Raw genomic sequence first — 24,553 nt, 5'->3', positions numbered from 1 at the left:
TTTCCTTGAAAGGTTAACAGTTGCTCTGACATGTCATTTAATTTCGTTGTAAGATATTTGACATGCGGAGCGTAAAGTAACGACGTTTTATTATTTAAGTCAGGTGCTAGGATGCTTAACTTCTCTCGAACGGATTCTAACCTATTTCGCACATTATTTAAATTTATAATTTGAACAAAAGAATGGAAATGGGAAATTATTCTAGTGGGTCCTAGGTTGAAGGGGAGAATACCCGGTCCATTTTTTAAGCTTTCAAGTGTTATCACGTCTGCTTGTCCCAGCTTCAGGACCTGAGCCAGCATTAACGCGAGTAGTGTTTTCTGTATCATGAACATGTTTCGGTCTCTCTGCGTTATCGATGTCTGGATACCTCTCGTGCAGCACTACTCGTAGATTCGGATGCTCTGGATGCAGCAGCTAGACAAGCTACGGCGAGGCTTAACGCGATTACGGAAATCTTCTACGCGAAACGTTCCGCGAGCATCCTACCGACTGCGCCAATTACGTAGGCCTGCCGTTGAGGATGCAGAATGAAACCGAACGAATTTAACTTATACGTTTATTTAAGTAATTAAATTTAACAATTAATTATTTCTAATTTATAATACGTGACAGTCTGTTCGATGTCAGAACAAAAAGTAAAGATCTGTAGTGCGATTCTGCAAAAACCACGTTAGGATTTTAAACAATTTTCATTTCTGAACTCATTTCGATACGAACTTGAATTGAAAAATATTTGGTATTCCGTAACTATATGTCATATCGTGTGAAGCGAAAACTGTTAAGCGAGATGATAGTGCAGCTACTTTTATTGCCGGTTTTTAAAAAAACATTTTCGATTAGAAATTTCTAAAGAACTGAGTATTTAAAAAATCAATGACGTCATAATCCATACAAAATACGTATAAATAATTTATTTTATAGCTTAAAATAATTTGTAACGCAAAATCAGACACAATTATTAATATCTGTCTGAACATAGACTACCTTTGCATGAAATTTTGTAAAAAAATTATCAATGTCAACAAAAATGTTTAATATGTTAAGCAATATAATTAAATTTTATCATTAAACCAAGAATTTAATTGAATCGAAGATTCTTTACTACTTTTAATTATTTCCGTTTGCTTTTATTTTCATAATAAATGATGATGAAGTAAGTACCTATTTTTCTATATTTATTTTCTATGTTCGAAATAGTGCGAATGAAACCGATACAGTATAATTACATATTTTTTTACGTTATATGGCCGCTACGCTGGTCATTAAATATATGCCTATGTAGATTCACTGTATTCTATTATTTTCAACCTATTTAGAATGCATCCTGAAGGTGCTACTGCTAAAAAATTTTACTACATAATATACAACTACAACTTTGAGTGTTGTACAACTACAAAATTGGTTGATTCAAATCAATTTTCAGACATTCAGTATAGTATGTGGAAGTCCCACATATGTATGTTATATTTCAGTTTTTTTTTATAAAATGGTTACTATTATTTTTAATACTATTTTATTTATTTTAGGTATACCATTGACGCTGACTGGTATGCTACCATAGCATAGCTGAAAAAATGTGAAAATAGAGGAACAGCATCTGACACAGGAATATCAAATTTCATAAAGCATAATAAGTTTTAGCCTTACTAATCTGCTCTGCAGATTTTAATATTTCTACACAAAATGGTCCAAATATCAATGAGGGAGGAAAAACTTTGGGATTTGAAATGAACATTAAAAAATTATATACATATTGTTGTTTTATTATTTGTACAATACAGTTTTTGTATATGGATATACACATTATTATTATTATTATAGTCTTTATTTATTACATTGCCGTTCAAATAAACAAAATATAAATATTACAATTAGATATCTATAGTTGTATATAAGTAATTATAATATTTTGTTATATTATTGACATTCCTTTTTAAGTAGTGTAAAGTAATTGACATTTAAAAATTAATTACACTGAATTTAAATAATTAATTGAACTACAAACATTTCTAATTAGGTATCTATTCATTTAATTATATATTTTTATATTATTAAAATGCTTTTAAAAATAGTGTACATTAACTAACATTTAACAATTTATTGCACATCATTTAAACAAATAATTAAATTATTCACAATACCTAATAATTTATTATTTATAATAATTTATATTTTTCAAATAACTAGGCACTTATTTATCTTTTATTATTAACACACTTTTAAATGCATTTTATCTGAATTTCTTATTTTGTCTTTTAGTTTTAGATTTAGTATATTCCATTGACTTGAAATACTTGTAATAGTAAGTTTTTTTTTGTGTAATTATTAAATATACAAGTGTAGATCAGACATGACAGTATGCAGGAATCCAGTAGCTTTTTTTTCGATTTTAAAAGAAGATTCAATTCAAGTATTTACTTATTGTCTGTGTAGTTTGTCATGGTGTCTGGTTGTAGTAAACTATATCTGTTTACCCATTATTTATATTTTATATATATACCTGTATATATTCTAGTAAGATATTGTTGACTTAAATGGGTATTGATTGGTAGCTGTAGCGTTACATAAATTAGCAATGAATCTGAAACAGAATTATAATAAATGGATATGTTAATTAGAAGGAATAATTCCCTTGATATAAAAATCAGCAATTATATGTTAAAGAAAAATCTTTGTAAAATTATAAACCTCACTTAAAGTTTAATATAAAGGTTTTTGTTCTTCTATATTTTTTATATCTCAATAAAACTTCGTTGACAATGAATTTTTATTCATTCCTTACTGCAAGATAAATATGATTTGATTTGAATATGATGAAAATTTACTTACTTATGTATACTTACGTTAGAAAAAACTCTTTCCTAGTGATAATATCACGTCAAGGTAGCTTTATTTGGTCCTCGAACACGTTTTGAATAGATCACAACAGTTTTCACTTGAGCCTTCCGCCACATTATATCAACTTTTAATTTGACGTATTAAGTCGAAGTTAGTTTCATTTTTTAAAATCGAAATCGTGTTTGAGAATCGCAATTAATGTCAAATAATACAGTTCTCATTGAAAATTAGTTCGTATTACTTACAATCTCACAAAGTGGCGCTAGTATATCTTTAATTCGAGTTGCAGAATACCAAATATAGTTTTCATTAAAAATTCCACATGAGGAATCGAAATATGAGTTTCAGAATCACCTAGCTGTAGTCTGAATTACATATTTATAACGAAATCGGTGAATCACTGAATGGTCCCCGCGGTATGGTAATTCTTGGTAGCGCTCGATGTTCGGGAGGTCTTGCGAAACAAAGCAGCGACGCTGGCAACAGGTGGTAGCTTCAAGGAATGCATGGTGTGATTATTTCTCACGGTATGGTAATTCTTGGTAGCGCTCGATGTTCGGGAGGTCTTGCGATTATTTCTTAACAACTGTACCTATTATGATATTTGATATTAAATTTCAGCACTTCATTATTATACCTTTGTTTACATATTTGTTTTATTTTGTTTAATTATTATTATATTCAATTTTATTTTACTTTTTCATATTGTATTTTGATAAAAAAAAAAATGTTAATGTAGCCTTTAGAGCCCTGACAAACGTGCCCTTTAGGTTGCCGGATTTATCGGCAACCTGCAGCACCACGTCCAACGCTTCTTGGACGACTGCGTCCAGAGCAGCTGACGTCTTCGCCGCGTCGCCAGTGGGCATGTCCGTTTGACGCCTTCTGCTTCGGGCGACCCTCTCCTCCATGGCCACCTTGGCCGCTTCATTATAAGCGGCCAGCGCGTCTTCAGTTTCATGTCTCTCCTCTTTCCGGGACAGGGTGCTCAGCTCCTCCATTGATTTGCCCAGTCCGACGTATCTGCCGTGGGTGGATGGTCGTCCACGCCCCCTTTTGTTAGCCGGCTTTAACCACCTGCTAATAGAGGACTCCGAGTCGCTACGCTGTATTGTGGCGTCGCTATCGGAGTCCGAGTGGGTGTCCCCTCTGTGGGGCCGCTTCTCCCCTCTTCTCCGTTCGTTGCCGACCGACGAGACCGACTCGAGAGAGAGTCGTTCTATATGGTCAGGCGGGCCCCGTCACCCACTGCGGCTGTCACCCCGGCCGCTGGACTCCACTAAGAGGCGCGCGTGCGGAACACGACGCCGCCGCCTCGAGGCCTGCTGCTGATCGGACGACGAGACGCCTCGAGTCTGCCGTCCGCAGGCCACGCCCTAGGGTGGTCGAAAGTCGGCCACCCTACGACGCCCAGTTCGTCTGCTGCGGGAGGGGAGAGAGGAGGCAGCCTCTCTCTCCCTTTCCGCCGCCTCCTTTGCGAGCATCACGTACTCGCAGTGGCGACGGCACTCCACCCTGCCTCGCTCCGTAGCATCGTTGAGACGACAGTCGGAAGCGAGAGGTTTCCCGCAGCACCTACGGCCGCGACGAGGTCACGGTGCTGCTCAGCCCATGCTGGGCACTCCGCCAACGTGTGCAACGCCGTATCGTCGCGACAATCGCCACAATGGTGGCACTGGGACGTCGGCTCCCGGCCTATGCGACACAGGTGCTTCCCGAAGCACCCGTGCCCGGTAAGCACCTGCATCAGCCGGAAGCTGAGGGCGCCGTGGCTCCTGTTGAGCCACTTCTTCAAAACGGGCCTCACCGCCGCTACGGCGGCGGCTTGCCCTGTCGTGGGTTGCGCTAAGCGCGCGTGCCACTCCGCCACTAAGACCTGGCGAAGCTCTGCCCTGCGTGCCTCGATCTGTCGAGATACGCCGCCTCACGATGGGAGCTGCCGCGGGCCGACACGAGGGTGTCGTCGGCGTAACATGTGACGCTGACCCCCCGCAGGGTGGCCCCGCGCAGCACCCAGTCGTACCCGATGTTCCACAGAAGGGGCCCCAATACCGAGCCCTGTGGAACACCGCACGTCATCGGTCTTCTACTCCAACCGTCGCTCGTCGGGTAGGAGACCGCTTTGCCCGCAAAGTAGTCACCGATCAGTCGCTGCAGGTAACACGGCACGTTGTGGTACCTTAGCGCTTCTCGGATGACTTCCCAGGGCAGGGAGTTGAAGGCGTTGGATATGTCCAACGAGACAGCCAACAAAACCCCACCCTGAGCCACCTCCTCTTCTGCCAGGTCCCTCACCCTGGCGATCGCGTCCAGCGTCGAGCGGCCACGGCGGAAGCCATACTGTCGCTCGTTGAGGTCCGGCTCCATGCTGTCTACTAGGCGGACGGCGAGCACACGCTCAAAGAGCTTGCTCACCTCGTCGAGCAGCACGATAGGTCGGTAGGCCGACGGCTGATCGGGGGCTCGACCCTCCTTACGGATGAGTACGAGCCTTCCCGTTTTCCACCGATCGGGGAACCTGCCTTGAGCCAGACACGCTGAGAATAGGCGCCGGATGTTCTCACCTATCTCTTCTGAGGCGATCACCAGGGCGCGCCCCGGAATACCGTCTGGCCCCGGAGCTGTCCTCTTGGAACGGAGCCTAAGGACAGCCGCGGACAACTCCGCCTCGGTGACCGGGGGCGCCAGATCTCGTTCGTCGCTGCGCAGTGGGGCCATCGATGGAGGGACGAACTCTCGACGCTCCGGGAACAGCGCGCTCGCAACACTCTCCAGAAGGTGTGGCTGGAGAGTGGTGGTGAGCGGGGGTGTCCAGGGTCGGAGTTTTTGTCTCACGACCCGGTACGGTCTCCCCCACGGATCCCTGTCGAGGGTCTCGAGCCATTCCATCCACGCCGCTTCCTTCGCCTGTGCTATGGCCTTTTGGAGCGTAACACAGGCGTCTCTGTAGGCGGTGTAAAGGGCCGCCTCTAGATCGTGGTCGCGGACTCTCCTTCGTCTGCATCGGGCGTACTGGCGGCGGGCCGCGACGCAAGCTCTTCGTAGCTGACGGAGTTCCGGCCGCCACCAGTAAACGCGGCGACGTGGAGTCTGAGGCTTGACTCTCGGCATCGCCACATCGCAAATGCGGAACAGGGCAGCGCCGAGTCGGTCAGCCTCTCGGTCGACCTGGACGACCGGGTCGGAACCGGCGCACCAGGCCTCCACGATGGCCGCCTCTTTTATTTATTTATTTATTTATATTTTGGAAACAAACAGTGCTATTAATAATTATAAATGTTGTACATAATTAATCCTTAAACCAAAACAGTTTCCTATGACAATTAATACATAAATAACTTTCAGAGTGTAGAAAGCATATTAATAATTACTATTATAAATTATCATTATAAATATTAAAATTAAAACTTTAAATTAAAAATTATTGCAATATATAGTTAGGTATGTTAAATATCATTTAGATTCATTCAATAAATATTTTACAGCAGATTTAAATTGACGGAGAGAGAGATGAAACATATCCAATTTAAAGAACATCTTGTTATGTTGTTTTGCACTTCTAATAATAAAACCATTTCCTGCAAATTTAGTGCGGGTATACGGTATATTAAAAATAGGTTTACTTCGAGAATTTAATCTTGGACAGTTAAGATCCAGTCTAGAGAGAAGGTAACTGGAGTCGATTCCATTGTTCAGTATCTTGTATAACAATATTTGATCTCTTTCGATCCTTCTATTACAAGGCAGTGGCAGTTGCTTCATAGTTATATTATTACCAGAGGTTCTATATTTTAAGTGTTTTTTTAAATAAATAATGGACTTTATTTATTTTTTCTATATAAGTTTCGTATTGAGGATTCCAAACAACTGAGGCATATTCAAGTAAAGGTCTAACAAGTGTTTTATATAAAAGCATAAGAGTTGATATATGCCTAAATTCCTTGGATATCCTCAACACGAACCCTAGTACTCTGTATGCTTTGGATGTAATATGATATCAAAAAGTAGTTTGGAATCCAAATAGACACCAAGATCTTTAACGACTGAAACCCTTCTTATGCATCCATCCTCTAATTTGTACTTTTTACGGGTAAAAGTTATAGAATTACATTTATTAATATTCAGATAAAGTGAGTTGAGGTGACAATAATTATTTAAGGAGTCCAGATCTTTCTGTAGATCCAAGCAGTCCGTTTCGTTTTTAATAATTTTGAAAATCTTTTTGTCATCTGCATACAGTAAGAAGTTGGAATGCCTAAAAATGGATTTCACGTCATTTATATAAATGATAAAAAATAATGGTCCTAAATGAGACCCTTGTGGTACACCGGATGGTACTGGAATAAAAGACGAACAGTACCCTTTAATTGTAACTGCCTGACTGCGATTGAACAAGTAGGACTCAATCCATCGCAGGAGGTCGCCGTTTATACCGATATTCTCTAGTTTCTTTAGGAGTAAAGTGTGAGAAATTTTGTCAAAAGCTTTTGAATAGTCGGTATACACGACGTCCACCTGGTAACCATCATCCATAGCTTTGAGGACATAATCCGTAAACTCGCAAAGATTACTTTCTGTTGATCTTCTATCAATAAATCCATGCTGTTCAGTGATAATTAGGGGGCGTATAACTGGAAATATTTTATCATATATAATACGCTCAAAAAGTTTGGGGATACAGCTGAGCTTAGAGATAGGACGATAATTTTTTATATCGTGCTTATCGCCATTTTTAAAGATAGGAACAACAAATGATCGTTTCCAGATAGGTGGTATTACACATGTGCGCAAAGATATCGAAAATAAAATATATAGTGGTAGACATATAGATTTATAGCAATTTTTAAGAAAAATAGGAGGGATTCCGTCTGGACCAGTACCTTTTTTAGGATTAATAAATTTTAAGTATTTTTGAACAGTTGACATGGATAAATTAAGAAGATGTTCGTTTACAAAATCCCTTTGATTATTACGATAAGCCATGGAAGTGGAGTTATTTGATTGTTCAAACGAAGAGAAAAAATATTTGTTAAATAAATTGCTGATCGCTTGCCCGTCAGAAGACGAGACACTTTCCAAATACATCCTATCGGGTATTTCAGTGGTTTGCCTTTTAGATTTAACGAATGTCCAAAAATATTGAGAATTTCTTAAAATTTTATTTTCCGCCGTATCGATGTAATGTGCATAACATTGAGCCTCTACACGCTTTTGTTTCTCACGCAAGAGACTAAAAGTTCTGTAATCACTGTAGTTGTTATAAATCTTCCATTTTGTGTGAAATTTTAGTTTTTCTTTAATAATTTTTCGGAGAGACGAAGAATACCATACAGGATATCGATTATTGTCAAACACTACTCTAGAGGGGACATAAGTTGTTATAACATGCTTCAAGATACTATAAAATGTCTCGACTGATTCTTCAATATCAAATTCGTTAAAGCTAGTTTTCCAGTCCGTTTCAAATAACACTTTATTTATTACATCATAATCAGCTTTGTGAAAAAGTCTAACTATGCGTGGGGCATTTTAAAGGCTACAGTTATTTATTTCAGAAAAAGATGTATTAAGAGCAGGATGATGTACATCCTCAGTGACTAGCGGCGTACTACAGCGTGTGATAATGCAATTAGTGTTACTAATCACTAGGTCAAGACAACGATTATTCACATTAGGTATTAAGTTATACTGTTTAAAATTATTAAATAATAAAAATGAGGACAAAGTGTTAACTAACATGTGTGAATTTACATTCCTGAGCTCAGCTGATTTAGAATCATTTGATAATGACCAGTCAGCATAAGGGATATTAAAATCTCCAATAATAACAACCATAGTTTTAGGGTGCAAAATTATAGTCTCAGAAACTTTTTCATAAAAGTCAATTTGGTCTTCCAACTGGTTTTCACACTGTGGAAAATAACAACAATAGAGTCTTAAATCCACGGTTTTGTTGATGTTTTTTATCCTAATATGTAAAGACAGTATATCACATGAACGAGTATCGTTTGAAGGCTGGTTACTTACCTCCTTTACAGTTATACCTTTACGAATTGCGATTAATACCCCGCCACCCATTTTGTCTCCACGGGACTCGTAATCACGATCACAACGGTATACACAATAGCGATAGTCAAAGATTTCGGAATCGTATACTCCTGGTAATAGCCAGGTCTCAGTTATATATATAATATCGTAATCTGAGTTCAAGACATTTGTAAAAAAATCTTTTGTTTTTGTACGGATACCTCGCACATTTTGATAGAAAATTCCTAGATTCATAAATTAATCATAATTAAACTATAGCATGTATAAATTTCAACAGATATAAACTCTACAATATATATATAATTAAGTTTAGTATGATTTTCTAGTAAAAATAAAACTGTTACTAGTGCATAATAATCAATATCAACTTTAAAATATAAAAACATGAATAAAAGTTTCATCTCTCTCCACAAAGAACTTAAGCTATTTAATTTATAATGGTATAAAAATAAAATAATAAAATTGATTTCTAAACTAACGCAAACAAACATATTTAAATCACTTATTAAAGTTTTTTTAAATCATTTTCTGCGTGGATATGTATAACAGGACTCGTATCGGTTTTCCTCGCCATTATTGCACAGTTCTTGACCCATACATAAACATATTTCTTCTCTCGCGCTAATTCTTTGGTTTTTCGTAATAACATTTTATTGAAGCTTGTAAGGTGGTCGTTGAAAAATATACGGTTGTTGTTACCTACGTATCTCAGATCGCATGCTCTCAATTGCTTTTTGTCTTTTAGCCTTGCCAGAAAATCATCTTTTTTATAACGGGACATAAAACGAATTACGATAGGTCTTGGTTTTTTGGTGTCGTTATTCTTAGGGGTGACTCGTGTAACAAAATCAATATCGCTTTTAATACTGTGTTGGTAATTGATAAGTGTGGAAAGTCCCGTAACGATGTCCATTAGGTTTTCATTTTAAGACTCCGGCATGCCAATAATTTCAATATTAGAACGACGAGACCACTGTTCTTTTTTGTTCATATCGGCCTGTATTTCGAGCGCCTTTGAGTTTAAACTATTAAAGTCCGATTTTATCACCTCGCAAGACTTCGCCTTAGCTTCTACAGTTTCTATCCTTTTGATAAGCGAATCATATTTATCGCTCATAAAATTCAATGATTGCTGTAGCGACGAGATTTCACTCTTGAGATCTTCCATAATTGTATGAAAGCCCATAAACGCCTCTTTAATTTCTGATTTTATAATGTTACGTATGTCATCTACCGTTACTGTTTGCTGGTTAACATTCGCGCTTTTGGAATTCGTAATTTTATCGGTAGAAACCATATTTTTGTCGCCTTTTTGTTTCATTCGCCTTGTTACGATACGAACAGGAGTTTCATCTTTATTATTTCGCGGCGATTTATTTTCACATGAAGGTGATGGGCAGCGCCAAGAGTCCCTTATATCCTCGGTAATTAAGGACGCTGTTTTGTTTGGAAATACACACGCACAGTGATATTTGCTATTGCATAATGTGCAAACCAATGGATCTTCCGGTTCATATGTTGTTCTATTACAGCAGGGAAATTCCATTTGCGATATTTATCTCAACAGTTAGTAATTTAGTTATAAAATATTTTTAAATTTAAAAATATATTGCGTATGGGTCAATTTATTTTTGCCAATTGTACGAGGATTTGAACTCGCGACTTCGACGCAGACGGTAGACAGCGCACCACTAGGCCACGAGTTGACTTGCATGTACTGCGAAAAATTGTGGTTGCTTACAGTGTGCAATAGTAGACCATTGCACTGTCATTTGTTCTTTACAAAGGTCAATGACATTCACACACAAGATACTGTCTGCGACGTAATGGGCGAGCGGTTATTACATTTGAAATCACTTTGTTTATTTCACTTTGCATTCAAAATTTATTAATGTTTTGCACTATATTGGTTATAAGTTCTGTTTAGTTTAAGTTTATTTTTATTATTATCTAATATGTTTATTAATTTTGTCGATAACCGGGAATAATTATTTTTAAAGTTGGACAACAAAGAATATGCTTATACACTCGAGTTCTTCTGAACGACTGAACTCTTTTGCCAACTGGCTGTCGAGACGGCCCAGACTCCACCGCGGACCTTCTGACCGCACAAAAGCGGGCCGGACGACCGGTACCGCGGAGACATCGTATCGGATGTATCGATGATCCGACAGAGTCTCCACCCCCGTCTCCACCCTCCAATCCCGAACACGGCGGGCTAGGGCGATGGACGCGAACGTTAAGTCCACGATCGACTCACCCCGCTGCCGCACGCACGTGCTCTCCGATCCGCTGTTGATCGTCGCGAGCCCCAGTGACAGGGCCAACTCCTCTAGCACCTCTCCTCGGGCATCGGTCGCAGGGGAACCCCAAGCCGTGGATTTGGCATTGAAGTCCCCCGCAACTATCACCGGTCTCGGTGAAACCTGCCCGACCAGAGCTCCGACCTCAACGAGAAGTTGTTCGAACTCGGCGAGACTCCGGTTGGGAGAGGCGTAGACTCCTACGATCGCGTAACCATGCACAATTGCAGCCACGCACCCTCTGCCTTTTGCGACCCAATCGATCGCAGGGGCACCGACGATAGGGGGAGCGACGATGGAAATTACTCCCTCGTGGTCGGATACCCGGTAGTCACCACTGCCACTCCGATTTGCCACTCCGCCATGCTCTGGACTAGGAGGTCCTGGGCTCGAGCGGAGTGGTTCAAGTTGGCCTAGAGACAACGCAGGGCCATTAATGTGCGGTCTCCATAGGCTCCTCAGTCCGTTGGGACACGGTGACGGGCCCTTTCGTCACCGCACCTCCCGTTCTTTTAACAGAGCGAGCTCTGCTGCCCTGGCACGCCTTACTGCCCAAGGCGTGCGTCGCCGGTTTACCGGCCGCTAAGCACAGGATGCAGTTCGCTTCAGCGGCGGTGCATTCACGGGCCTTGTGGTCGGGTTGGCCTCGGCTCGAGCAATAACACCCGCGCCGAGATCCACCCCACTCTGACTCTGCCGGTTACAAGTATTTTCTTGGCCGCCGCGACTGGGCAGCTGAGCCACAGCGACCTGCAGCCGTTGGCGCTCCGGACGACCAGGCCCGGCCTAATATATATAAGTGGTAGTGCCACACTGCATACCTTCGGGTTGCAGCCAGTAGTAAGTACCACTGTGGGAAGTACCACTCTCTCACTTAAAATCGTGCGTGAAGTGGTAGCTATGTTACCGCGTTTCGTCTGGTATGTGAGAGTCCCGGAGGCCCGATCCCCCGCCCCCCCCTTAAACATGATGGTTGTGCAGAATTTGGTTACATTAACCCAGGAGGGTACCATCAGCGACTGCGGTGGAGAATCCCTCTCTGGGCATCCATGCTCAGGACGTACACCACCTGAGCAGGGATGCCCAGGCTGCCCTCCGAATTCTGGGGGGGGGGCAATTTTGCGCTCGCCACTGTTCGGGGCAAGCGGAGAAGGCATCATAAGGCAACCCCTACCACCCTCACTGTGGACTTCTGCAACATAAGAGGACTCAACTCGAACTTGAACGCCGTCCACTTTCACCTTGAAACGGCGAAGCCGGCCTTGCTCTTTCTTACCGAGACTCAGATATCATCTCCTGCCGAAACGACTGTTCTTTCCTACCCCGGGTATAAATTGGAACATTCCTTTGTACCACGAGCTGGGGTGTGCGTTTACGTCAGAGATGATATCTGCTCTCGACGCCTCGGCAGCCTTGAAGGACAGGACCTATCAATTATCTGGCTGCGTGTGGATTGTGACGACCATCCGCGAATCTACGCTTGCCTTTATAGGTCCCATAGCGGTAATGCCGAAACCGACCGACTGGTTGAACACGTCCAAATGGCTACAGATTCCGTGCTGCAGCAGATCCCATCCGCAGAGATCGTGGTTCTTCTTGATTTTAATGCCCACCATGCCGAATGGCTTGGATCACGTACTACTGATCATGCGGGTAGATCTGTTCTCGACTTCGCTTTAGCATATGATTTGACACAACTGGTCACCTCGCCAACGCGAATACCGGACGTGGAGAATCATACACCTTCCCTGTTGGACCTTCTGCTGACTTCTCATCCGGATAGCTATAAGGTTATCGTCGATCCCCTCTGGGCTCGTCGGACCACTGTCTCGTTCGGAGTACAGTTCCGGTTATGCGGTACTCACGACCTCGTTTCATGGGCTGCCGCCGCGTGTGGCACTACAAGTCAGCGGATTGGAATGGGATGCGGTCCTTCTTTGCCTCCTACCCATGGGGGCAGGTTTGTTTCTCGCTGGATGATCCGAGCATTATTGCCAACTCTGATGCCGATGTGGTGCTTCAGGGTATGGAACTGTTCATTCCGTATTCTGCGGTGCCCATCGGTGGCAAGTCCCAGCCCTGGTTTGATCGTTTCTGCAAAACGGCCTCACGCCGAAAATGGGAACGTTACCATGACTGGGCTAACGCATCAGCGTCTCGTGATGTAAAGACCAGCGCTTTCAGAAAGGAATATAACTCTGCCTCTAGGTCCTTCAAAAATGTGATTGCTAAGGCGAAGACGGAGTACATTGGCAGAATTGGCGAGAGACTGGTGCGTCTCCCTTCAGGAACACGTGCGTTCTGGTCTCTCGCTAAGGCTGTTCTTGGGAATTTCTGTCAGCCTTCCTTTCCATCTCTGCACAAGGACGGTGAGTCATTGGCCCATACCGCGAAGGAGAAAGCTGATCTTTTAGGCTCTCTCTTCGCGTCGAATACGACTCTGGATGACCAAGGAAAATCACCACCAACAATCCCGCGATGTGATACCGCGATGCCGGAGGTTAAATTCCGGCAAAGTGCATTTCGTAAAGCACTTTTATCCTTGGACATTCATAAGTCGAGTGGACCCGATGGCATCCCTCCAATCGTGCTACGGACATGTGCTCCCGAGTTGGCACTGGTCTTAACGCGTCTTTTCCGGCAATCTTACGCATTAGGCGTCGTCCCGATCTCCTGGAAGACTGCTTTAGTGCATCCGATTCCCAAAAAGGGTAACCGCTCAGACCCGTCCAATTATAGGCCTATAGCCATCACCCCCTTGTTCTCCAAGGTAATGGAGTCCATTGTAAACTGTCAGCTCCTGCGGTATCTAGAGGAGTACCAGCTGATTAGTAACCGCCAGTACGGTTTCCGTCGGGGTCGCTCAGCCGGTGATCTTCTAGTTTACCTTACTCATAAATGGGCGGAAGCAGTTGAGAGCAAGGGGGAGGCATTAGCAGCCAGTCTGGACATAGCGAAGGCCTTCGATCGCGTGTGGCACAAAGCGCTTCTTTCGAAGCTTCCTTCCTATGGGCTTCCCGGAAAATTATGCAGTTGGATTACCAGCTTTTTGGCAGATCGGAGCATCAAGGTCGTTGTCGACGGTGCATGCTCGGACCCGACCGGACCAAAAATTCGTCAACGCTGGTGTTCCACAAGGCTAAAAAAAGAAAGAAAACCGGAACAAACTTGTGTCTGAAATCGAGTCTTCGTTAAACGAAGGCTCGAACTGGGGCCGGCTAAACCTAGTCCATTTCAACCCCAAAAAGACGCAAGTTTGCGCGTTAACCGCTAAAAAAACACCATTCGTCGTATCTCCACGATTCGAGAACATTCCGTTAGCCGCCACAGCTAGTATCGGAATACTTGGCGTTGATGTTTCGAGCCTCGTTCAGTTCCGCGGTCAACTGGAAGGCAAAGCCAAATTGGCATCAAAAAAGCTTGGTGTGCTCAGCAAGGCAAGACAGTATTTCACGTCGGCCCATCGCCTAAGACTATACAAGGCGCAAATTCGGCCTCACATGGAGTACTGCTCTCACCTCTGGGCGGGTGCTCCCCAGTACCAGCTCCTTCCATTTGACCGTATCCAACGTAGAGCAGCTCGAATTATCGACGATCAAGCCCTTTCTGATCTGCTCGATCCTTTGGCATTGCGTAGAGATGTTGGATCACTCTGCATCTTCTACCGAATTTTCTACGGGGAGTGTTCTTAGGAATTGTTTGGATTAATCCCGGCAGCTGAATTCCACCTTCGGACATCTCGACAAAATTCTAAATTTCACCCGCACCACTTAGATGTCCGTAAATCCACAACAGCGCGATTTTTAAGGCATTTACTGCCTCGCACAACCACTCTGTGGAACCAGCTTTCGCCGGCGGTTTTTCCGAACCGATACGACTTGGGAACCTTCAAGAAAAGAGCGTACTTATTTCTTAAAGGCCGGCAACGCACCTGTAACCCCCCTGGTGTAGCAGATGTCCATGGGCGGTGGTAGTCACTTTCCATCAGGTGAGCCTCCTGCTCGTTTGCCCCCATAAAAAAAAAAAACGCGCCCTCGGAGCAACTCCTTCAGCACTAGTACGTAATTCATGACGGCAGTGACAAGTACTCCCATTATAAAATTGTACTAAAAATAAAAAAAGACAATAGTTTGTTTAAGACAAATATATATTTTCAAAGAACAGTGCGATAAAAAAGAACTGGACAATCAGCTGATCGTATGTACCCACTAAAGTATAAACATTTGTTATGCAAAATAGACTAGACTAGACATTAGTTATATACAATAGTCATTAACTTAATTTTATTAATTAACAATAAGGAATCTATTTGTAGCAAGTAAATATAGTGCGTGAAGGATATTATTTGGATTAAATTATAAATATTATAGTTAAAACTAATTAACAGCGACATCTGTTAGATACAGCTTACAATATTAGTACATCACATACTATGGCTAACAAGTGTTATCAATGTGGAAAATTCCTGTCACCAACAGATGGCGTGAAATGTGGCAAGTGTACTTCAGTATTCTATCGAGGATGTACTAACATAAGCCCTAACTCTCGCATATCAGCCAAATGGTTCTGTCGAAGTTGTGCAGAAAAAGGTAATACAGTGAATCGTAACACTGACAGCAGTAAAACTAAGCCCACTACTTCCACTGAGAATCCTCTAAGCTTAAATGCAAATCCAGCGGAGGAATACTCAGATGCAGACATGGGAGAAACCAGCGCCGATAATACCCTGGTGCAGGAAATAAGACTTCTTCGGCTCGAAATGGTGACATCTCGCCAAGAAATGGCGAAATTGAACTCAACTATGAGTGAGTTCAATAACAGAATCAATAAAGTCGAGGAACGTATGACCGCTCTGGAACAACAAGTTTCGAATCACAATTTCGAACACGACAGTTCGCAATTATTGCAAACCCAACTACAGCAATTAAAAGCAGACCTAAGCCGAAGAGAACAGGAGAGTATGTTAAACGACATACAAATCAGTGGGCTACCCGAACAACAGGGTGAAAACCTCATGCACCTGTGTCAGGTTATCACTAAAAAAATTGGCACCGAAATTGACGTCCGTGATGTAGTTAGCGCCGAGCGAGCTGGACCAAGGCGAAGCGTAGCACTCAATGGCGAGCAGGCGCGTCCGAGGCCCGTAGTGGTCAGACTGGCGCGGCGTACACTGAGAAACGCTATTATACAAGCGGCACGAGTGCGGCGCGTTATAGATACGTCGGGCGTCATGGAGGGAGCGCCGAAGCGCATCTACATTAACGAGCGGTTAACGGCCACCAATCGACATCTATTTCACAGGGCTAAAGAAGAAGGAAAGAGATGTGGTTGGCGTTACATATGGTCCAGAGATGGAAAAATATATGTGCGACGCGAACCAGGTTCATCCGCCCACCGAATTTGGACTGATATGGACATTAATAAAATTTTTGGCGCAAGTCAGGTTGGCACAAATATAATTTAAAATTAAATAAATATTTATGCGTACTAATTAAGCAAAGTCTTGGGTACTCGTTAGTCCTTACTATTATGTTATTAAATTAAATTTTTTTGTTTCGTTTTTTTGTTTTTATTATTAATACACTTAATTACATAATGTATCTAATAAATAATATCAATATAGAACAATATACGGTGGCTTATATTAACATGAATGGCATTATAAGAGAGTTAATTATAATTGTAGTCGTGTCCTTGGCGGATGAGTTCCTCTATATATCAATTATATGTTACTATGCAAAATTATTTAATTGTAATTCTGAGGCACAGAATAAAACAGTTAGTATAGTCATACGGAGTATATATTATAATTATTATGATAACTATTTTTATTCAGAATTATTATTTTCTTTAATACTACATGTCGAATTATGTATATATTTATATCCTAATAAGTCTATGTATAAAATAACTAATATTATACAAAAATGATCAGAGAGAAAAGATTTAGAGTTGGTTTTTTTAATCCGGGCTCTTTGGGCACTCACCATGAAGAAATAGTTGTTCTAATGGAACGTCACGATGCAGATATTGTTGCATTAAATGAAACATGGCTACGTCAAGGCGAAGATAGCAAAGCTCCTACGATACCCGGATATCGCCTACGTCACATCCCGCGAGCACTGACAAACTCACTTTCTCGTGGTGGGGGCGTTGGCTTCTACGTCAGGCAGGGATTGACAGTGCGTTATCTCGACTTTCCGATTATGTCGTCGTCGTCGTCGATTGAGCAAATGTGGCTGCGCATTAAGGTTGGCAATAAAATAGTTATAGTTGGTACTGCGTATCGCCCTCAGTGGACAAATACCTCACTATTCCTATCTGCGCTAACGGAAACAATCGGCTCTCTTCCCTTTTACGATTATACAGGGTGACTGGTGAATTACTATCGATACTTGAGGACGTGATATTTGACGATCATATATGACAAAATAAAAATTAATATAACATAAATATTAATAAACTTCTAAGTAAAGTTAACCAAAAGTTATGTAATTAATTACGCATCGTGTGAACACCCTAGTTGCGTTATCGACACAAAACAGTTATGTTGGTAGGTACATTTAGTTATCGCGCGGTAGTTTACCTACATCCAAACGCCGCGCGCCGCCGCGTGTTAACAGGGTAGCAGGCTAACTTAGATAAACAAAAATGATCCAATTCCCTTCATACTTTAATCCTGGCTTAGGACAGGCAAAAATACCAAGATATTTCATTCGTTTAAGCAACCAATTTATTGACTAGGTAAATGGCGTGAACTTGACACAAAAAATAATATGAACTGTTTACCTATCTTGGTATTTCCGGCGTATTTAAAAATGGAATCATACTTATTTACAACAATTGTCAATCATTAAACTACCTATTTACCTACATAACTACACTAACCTTAACAAATGTTCAAAGTGAGCTCCTTCTCGTGTGATACACAGTTCGGCACGTTTACGCATATTTTCTTTCACACGATTTAATACGAATGGGTCACTTTTAATAGTTTCGAAAGCACTAGTGATTTTTAATTTCAACTCCTCTCTATTGACATACTCTGTAGCATACACAAGACGTTTTACCTCCCCCCATAAATAGAAGTCCAGTGGAGTGAGATCTGTAGAGCGAGCTGGTCATGGCACAGGCCCTCCGCGCCCTATCCAGCGATCTCCAAACGTATTGTTTAAGTACTCACGTACCTGCGTCTGATAGTGCGCAGGTGCTCCGTCGTGTTGATAAAATAAGTTTTGGAGATTGCTCAGTGGTACATCATCGAGCATGTCATTCACCGCACTGTTTAAAATGTCTAAGTATGACACAGCATTGAGTCTTCCTTCGATGAAATACGGCCCTAACAAACAGTTATTTAAAACACCAGCCCACACGGTAACACTAAACCTGTGTTGATAAGCGTCCTGTCGCGTAACGTATGGATTGGAATGACTCCACCAATGTTCATTGTGTACGTTAAAAATACCTAACTTAGTAAACGTAGCTTCGTCCGTGAACAATATGTTTTTGTCAGTGTTTTGCAAAAACCACCGACAAAAATTTATTCGTGGCTCATGATCGTTGGCACTGAGTTCTTGAATAGGTCGAAAATGATAAGGGTGTAGCCCTTCTTTGTGAAGTAGATTCCACACAGTCCACTGAGATACACCAAATCTTCTAGCAGCCTTTCGAGTACTTGCTTCTGGGTTGTTCTCAAAATACTTGAGAATGTCTTCTTGTAGGAAGACAGAGTATGCTGCTCCACCTCGTCCTTGGGCATGTGTTGGAACACGGAACTGTCCGAAGTTTCGTAATCTTTGATTAGCGTTTAAGATGACGCTGGCCGTAGGTACTCGACGATTGGGGAACATCTCCCGGTACAAATTGATTGCGCCCGGCAAGCTATCATTTGCACGAACATACGCACGAACCATGTCCAAGTATTCTGCATTTGTGTATTGATAAGCCATACTTAATTACTAATAAGTAATAACGGGTCACACGCACACACGACAGATTAGGTATACGCGTAAGATCGATCGCTAGGCGCGCGCGCGGGAAGACGGACGTACAGACCTTACGGCGGCGCTCGCCCGACTAATTAGCCACGGGGCGGGGGTTGGGGGTAGCGACACACGCGTGCGGCGGCGTTGTGTTGTATCAGCACGCCGCCGCACGCGCCGCCGGCAAGGCTGGGAACGTGTCCACACTTTATTTATTTATACGGAAATTTGGTCAAAAATTAAGTACCTATTTTTTTTACATAATTCGAATAAGAATCATGTACCGAGTATTCTCCTTAAATATTGATAGTAATTAACCAGTCATCCTGTATATTGCTGCTAGGTGACTTTAATATAAATTTTTTAGAGAAACAGGCAACGAGTAGGCTAGGTTTGGATCGATTTTTAGAAATTCATAACTTAAAGCAGTACATAACTCAGCCAACGCATTTTACTAATCAATCAGAAACATTGCTCGATCTTGTTTGTTCGAATACTCCTATTGATCATATTTGGTTAGACTTAGTAGTCGAAGTTAGTGCACATGCCTTTATTTCCTTCGAGATAAAAATTACGAATGATAAAATCCCACCAAGGAAGATTATTATTAGGCCATTAAAAGATATCGACACTGGACAATTAAAGGAAGGATTAAATGCTCTTGATTGGCAGAATGTGGACTCAGAAAATGATGTAAATGTCATGGTCGAAATATTCACTAATAACTTATTATGGTTGTATAATTTGCTTTCACCGATCAAGACGGTCTGTGTCAAGGAGCATAAGTATCCCTGGATAACATATAACATTAAATTACTAATGAAACGCAGGGATGAAGCGCATCTCAGGACTAGGTATGATAATACAGATTCATGCCTAATTACTATAAAAACCTTAAGACCGAAGTTACAGAAGCGATAGATAGGGAGAAATCGGTATATTTTAATTCTTATGTGAATTCGAATCTTCACAAATCTGAACAGCTTTGGAAACATTTATCAAAATATGTGAAAGTAACTCAAAAACGCGATTATGAGATTCCAGAATAATCACCTCCACCGGTTTAATCACCACTGCGCTCGACACCGCGTCATAACGTTGTTTACAATGTTCACTGCTTTGTTCGAAAATAATAGATAATAATGACTGCTAATGGATCTAATATGCAGAGAGAGACGGAATATACAATGCAAGATATGAGTGATAACTTTGAGCATTCAGGAGAAGATGGGGAGATTACAGATATGAACCGTGAGATGCATGAAAATAATAGAAGACCAAATTAAAGGAACAGGGTGGCTAATAGGGAAGAAGTTTGGACAACAGTACAGAGGAAAGGTAAAAGGTAGCTCGCGTTGGAGACTTTAACGACAGGGAAAGAATACCAGACGACCAGATTGAAGTTTGCATTACATCTACTGACCAAATTCCTAAACAATTTAAGCTGGCTAAAATTTTGAAATTAGAGAATATACAAAATGTTGTTCGTGTTAAATATATAAATTCATTTAAAGTGCTGATACAGTTTGACAAAGAAGAGAGTGCTGAGGAATTGATAAATAACAATTTCTTTAATGGAAATGGATACAGAACATATAAAACTATGGAAATAAATCAGACATATGGAGTTATTAAAGACATAGATTTAGACCGTACTGATGAAGAAATTTTAGAAAGCTTATATAGCAGTACACCAATTATGGGGGTAAAGAGGTTAAAACGTAGAAATAGCTCCGATGGAAAATGGGAGAATAGCGAGGCTATGAGAATTTGTTTTAAAGGGTCATCGTTACCATAAAAAAATAAAAATGTTCGATACCACAGTAATAGTAACACCTTATGTTTTTCCTGTTACCCAATGTTCTCGCTGCTGGCGATATGGACATACGATCAAAATTTGCCCATGTAACAAAATTGTTTGCCCGAAATGTGGCGACAACCATCAAAATTGTGAGCGGTCCTCATTTGTTTGTAATAATTGTGTTGGCAATCACATGGCTATGATGAGAATATGCCCTATTTATATGAAAGAAAAACGAGTCCGAGAGTTAAGGGCGGAATTTAATTGCACCTATAAAAAGGGCCCTAACTATTTATGCCGTTAATAAATGCCGTGAAATAACAGCACCTGTTATTTCACGGCATTTATTTCCAAAAATTAATGATGCTAATGATTCAGCTATAGTAAATAGTTTTAAAGAATCCACCGTAGAGGAAAATCCTACAAGATCATACGCAGATGTTACCAAAAACAAAAGTAAAAAACCAAAGAGTGCTGGCAACGCAATAGGCGAAAAAGATAATAATATAGAAGAAATTGAAGTTAATCATTTGGAGACGATGGAAGATAGATATTCAGCAACAGAAACAGTACTCAGTGAAGAACAAAGAGATCGAAAAAAAGGGAATGAATACAAGGACGAGCGAGGATTCGTTGAATGGAAATCAATACTAAAAGTGCTAAAAGATAAAATATTAAATAGTGACTTGACGTGGGAAGAAATGTTTAAAGAATGCTTAAGTATAATTTATGAAGGTGTATTATCGACTATACTGAGATTTATATCGGAATGGCCATGTTTAAGATTTTTAAGCCAATATAGATAGAAACAATACTGAACAATCTATAAACATAACACAATGGAATGCCCAAAGTTTAAGACCAAAGAAATCGGAATTCGAATTATTATTAAATCAGGAGAAAGTTCATATTGCCTTAATCAGTGAGACTTGGCTAGATCCAGACAGCTTTTATCATCTAACTGGGTATAATATTTTTAGATCAGATCGCAGAGACGGATTTGGAGGTGTAGCTATAATTACACACTGGTCTTTACAAGCTCAACAAAAATATTTGAATATTTCCAACCCAGGAATTGAATACGCATATGTTTAGATATTTAATTGTGGTGACTTTGAAAATATAATATCGTTATATTGCCCCTCAACAGTTAACACCTCTTTTCAAGACTGGAATGAAATTTTCTCTAATTTTGGGAACAAGACAATAATTGCAGGAGATTTCAACGGACATCATTGTAATTGGTCGAGGAAACTAGATACGCGAGGCTGTCAGATTTTTGATGCACTATTAGAAAGTAATTTTATTTCTCTGAATGATGGCATTGATGGCCGTATAAGAATAGTCAATGGTTTAGTTCAGAGAACAACTCCAACTTAGCATCTGAAGACATAGCAATCAAATTAAGTTGGAATGTTTTGAATGAAAGCCTGGGAAGTGACCATTTAATGATAAAAATTAAATTACATGCAAACTTAAGATACACAGTTAAGAAGCGAAGAAATTTTAAAAAAGCAAACTGGTCATTATATAGGGACATTATTAAACAGCCCCTACATGAATTTACAAACACAACTAACAGTCAAGCTGCATATAACAAGTTCATAGACATCGTCAATGCAGCTGCAGAGGAAGCTATTCCGTACATGAAAATTTCAGAAAATCCAGTAAGTACTAGTAATTTTAAGCCAAAACCTTATTGGTCACAACATATTTCGTGGTCAGTGGCTAAGAGGCGCTTAGCTTTAGCAGAATTTAGAAGAAATCCCACACCTAACAATCTTAGCAGATTGCAAGAAAATATAGGACAGACACAAAAAGATATTAGACGTAGTAGATTCAAATCGTGGCAGAATTTTTGTGACAATATTAATGAGGAAACTTAATATAGCGAAATGTGGTTTCGTATGAAGTGGATCAAGGGCTACAAATCCTCCCAGAATTTTATAGATAGTGCAATTTCTGAAAGGTTCTGAAAGGTATTACGAAATTTGGCACCTGATTTTGTATCGCCGAATCACCCAATATTTAAAACCGATAATGAAAAGCTAAAAACTCCGATTACGGTACAGGAACTAAATAATTGTTTAAAACGATCAGACACGGCACCAGGCCAAGACGATATAACTTATTCAATGATTTACAATTTGCCCGATGCCGGTAAGGATATACTTGTGAATTTATATAACTAGTTTTTATCAGAAAGTTTCATTCCAATGCAATGGAGGGAAGTTAAGATAGTTCCTGTACCAAAACCGGGAAGGGACAATAGATCAATATCCGGGTGGAGGCCTATTGCATTAATATCTTGTTTTTGTAAAATATTACACACTATAATCACGCGTAGATTCGATGGGTACCTTGAAAATAATGATTGTTTTTCAAATGAAACAGTAGGCTTTAGGAAGTCACGTTCTTGTTACGATAATCTGGTTCGACTAATAACTCGTATTCAAATTGGTTTTTCTAAAGGTATCGCGACGGTTGGCTGTTTCATCGATATAGATAATGCCTATAATAATGTCAGTGTAGCAAATCTGTTGAACCTTGTTGATGATGCCGGTGTTGGAGCTTTCCTATGTCAGTACCTATGGGAATATCTTCATGAAAGAATTTTAACTATTCAAATTAGTAATACCCTAAAATTATCTATTACTTCAGCTGAAGGCTTACCACAAGGTGACCCTTTATCCCCGTTATTATTTAATGTTGCTACTAGGAGAATATGTCGAGAGATATCGCAAGTATTTATCTCGCAATATGCAGACGACTTTGTTATGTATAGTTCAAATAAGATAGCCAGCGTGGCGGCAAACGATATACAAAATGCATTAGATATATTTTGTGATCTCATCAGAGAACTTGGTTTAAGTATATCCAAACGAAAAACTAAAGTTTGCATTTTTAGTAAACGCAGAGCTAGAAGTAACACTGCAATCCAACTGTTAAATAATAATTTGCGCTTACAAGTAGTTGATAGTGTTAAATATTTGGGGATGTGGTTAGACAAGAACCTAAAATGGGGGAGGCACATTAATGAGATTAGAGACAAAACGTTAAAATTCATAAATATTTTAAAGGTTTTAGCTGGTAGTACATGAGGGATTCATCCTATACATTTACGTCGACTTTACTTTTCTATTATCCGTAGCAGACTTGATTATGGTAGCTTTTTGTACGATATCGGTCTAAGGAGTCACCTAAGTAAATTGGACAAAGTACAAAATCAGGCAATGCGAGTTATTGGTGGATTTATCAGAACCACACCGATTCATGTCATGGAGAGCGAATTGTGTATTCAACCTCTTAATATCTGTAGGGAATACCTTGTTGGTAAGTTTGTGCTAAAATCTAGATCTATGGAAAATAACGTAAATGTTAAAGTTATTGAAGATTTAATAGTTGTCGTAATTATTATTGGAGAAATAAAAAACTTCCTTTGCTCGTTACAGCCTTCAGGAATTTATGCCATTATTCTGTTAAATCAAATAAAAAATTACAATGTCACTCTCTCCATACATGGGTCGGTGGTATAGACCTAACTAAAAATATAATATCAGATGTAGAAGGAATAACGA

The sequence above is a fragment of the Vanessa atalanta genome, chromosome W (assembly GCF_905147765.1).
Source record: "Vanessa atalanta chromosome W, ilVanAtal1.2, whole genome shotgun sequence".
NCBI lineage: Eukaryota > Metazoa > Arthropoda > Insecta > Lepidoptera > Nymphalidae > Vanessa > Vanessa atalanta.
Note: the sequence above shows the minus strand (reverse complement) of the source record.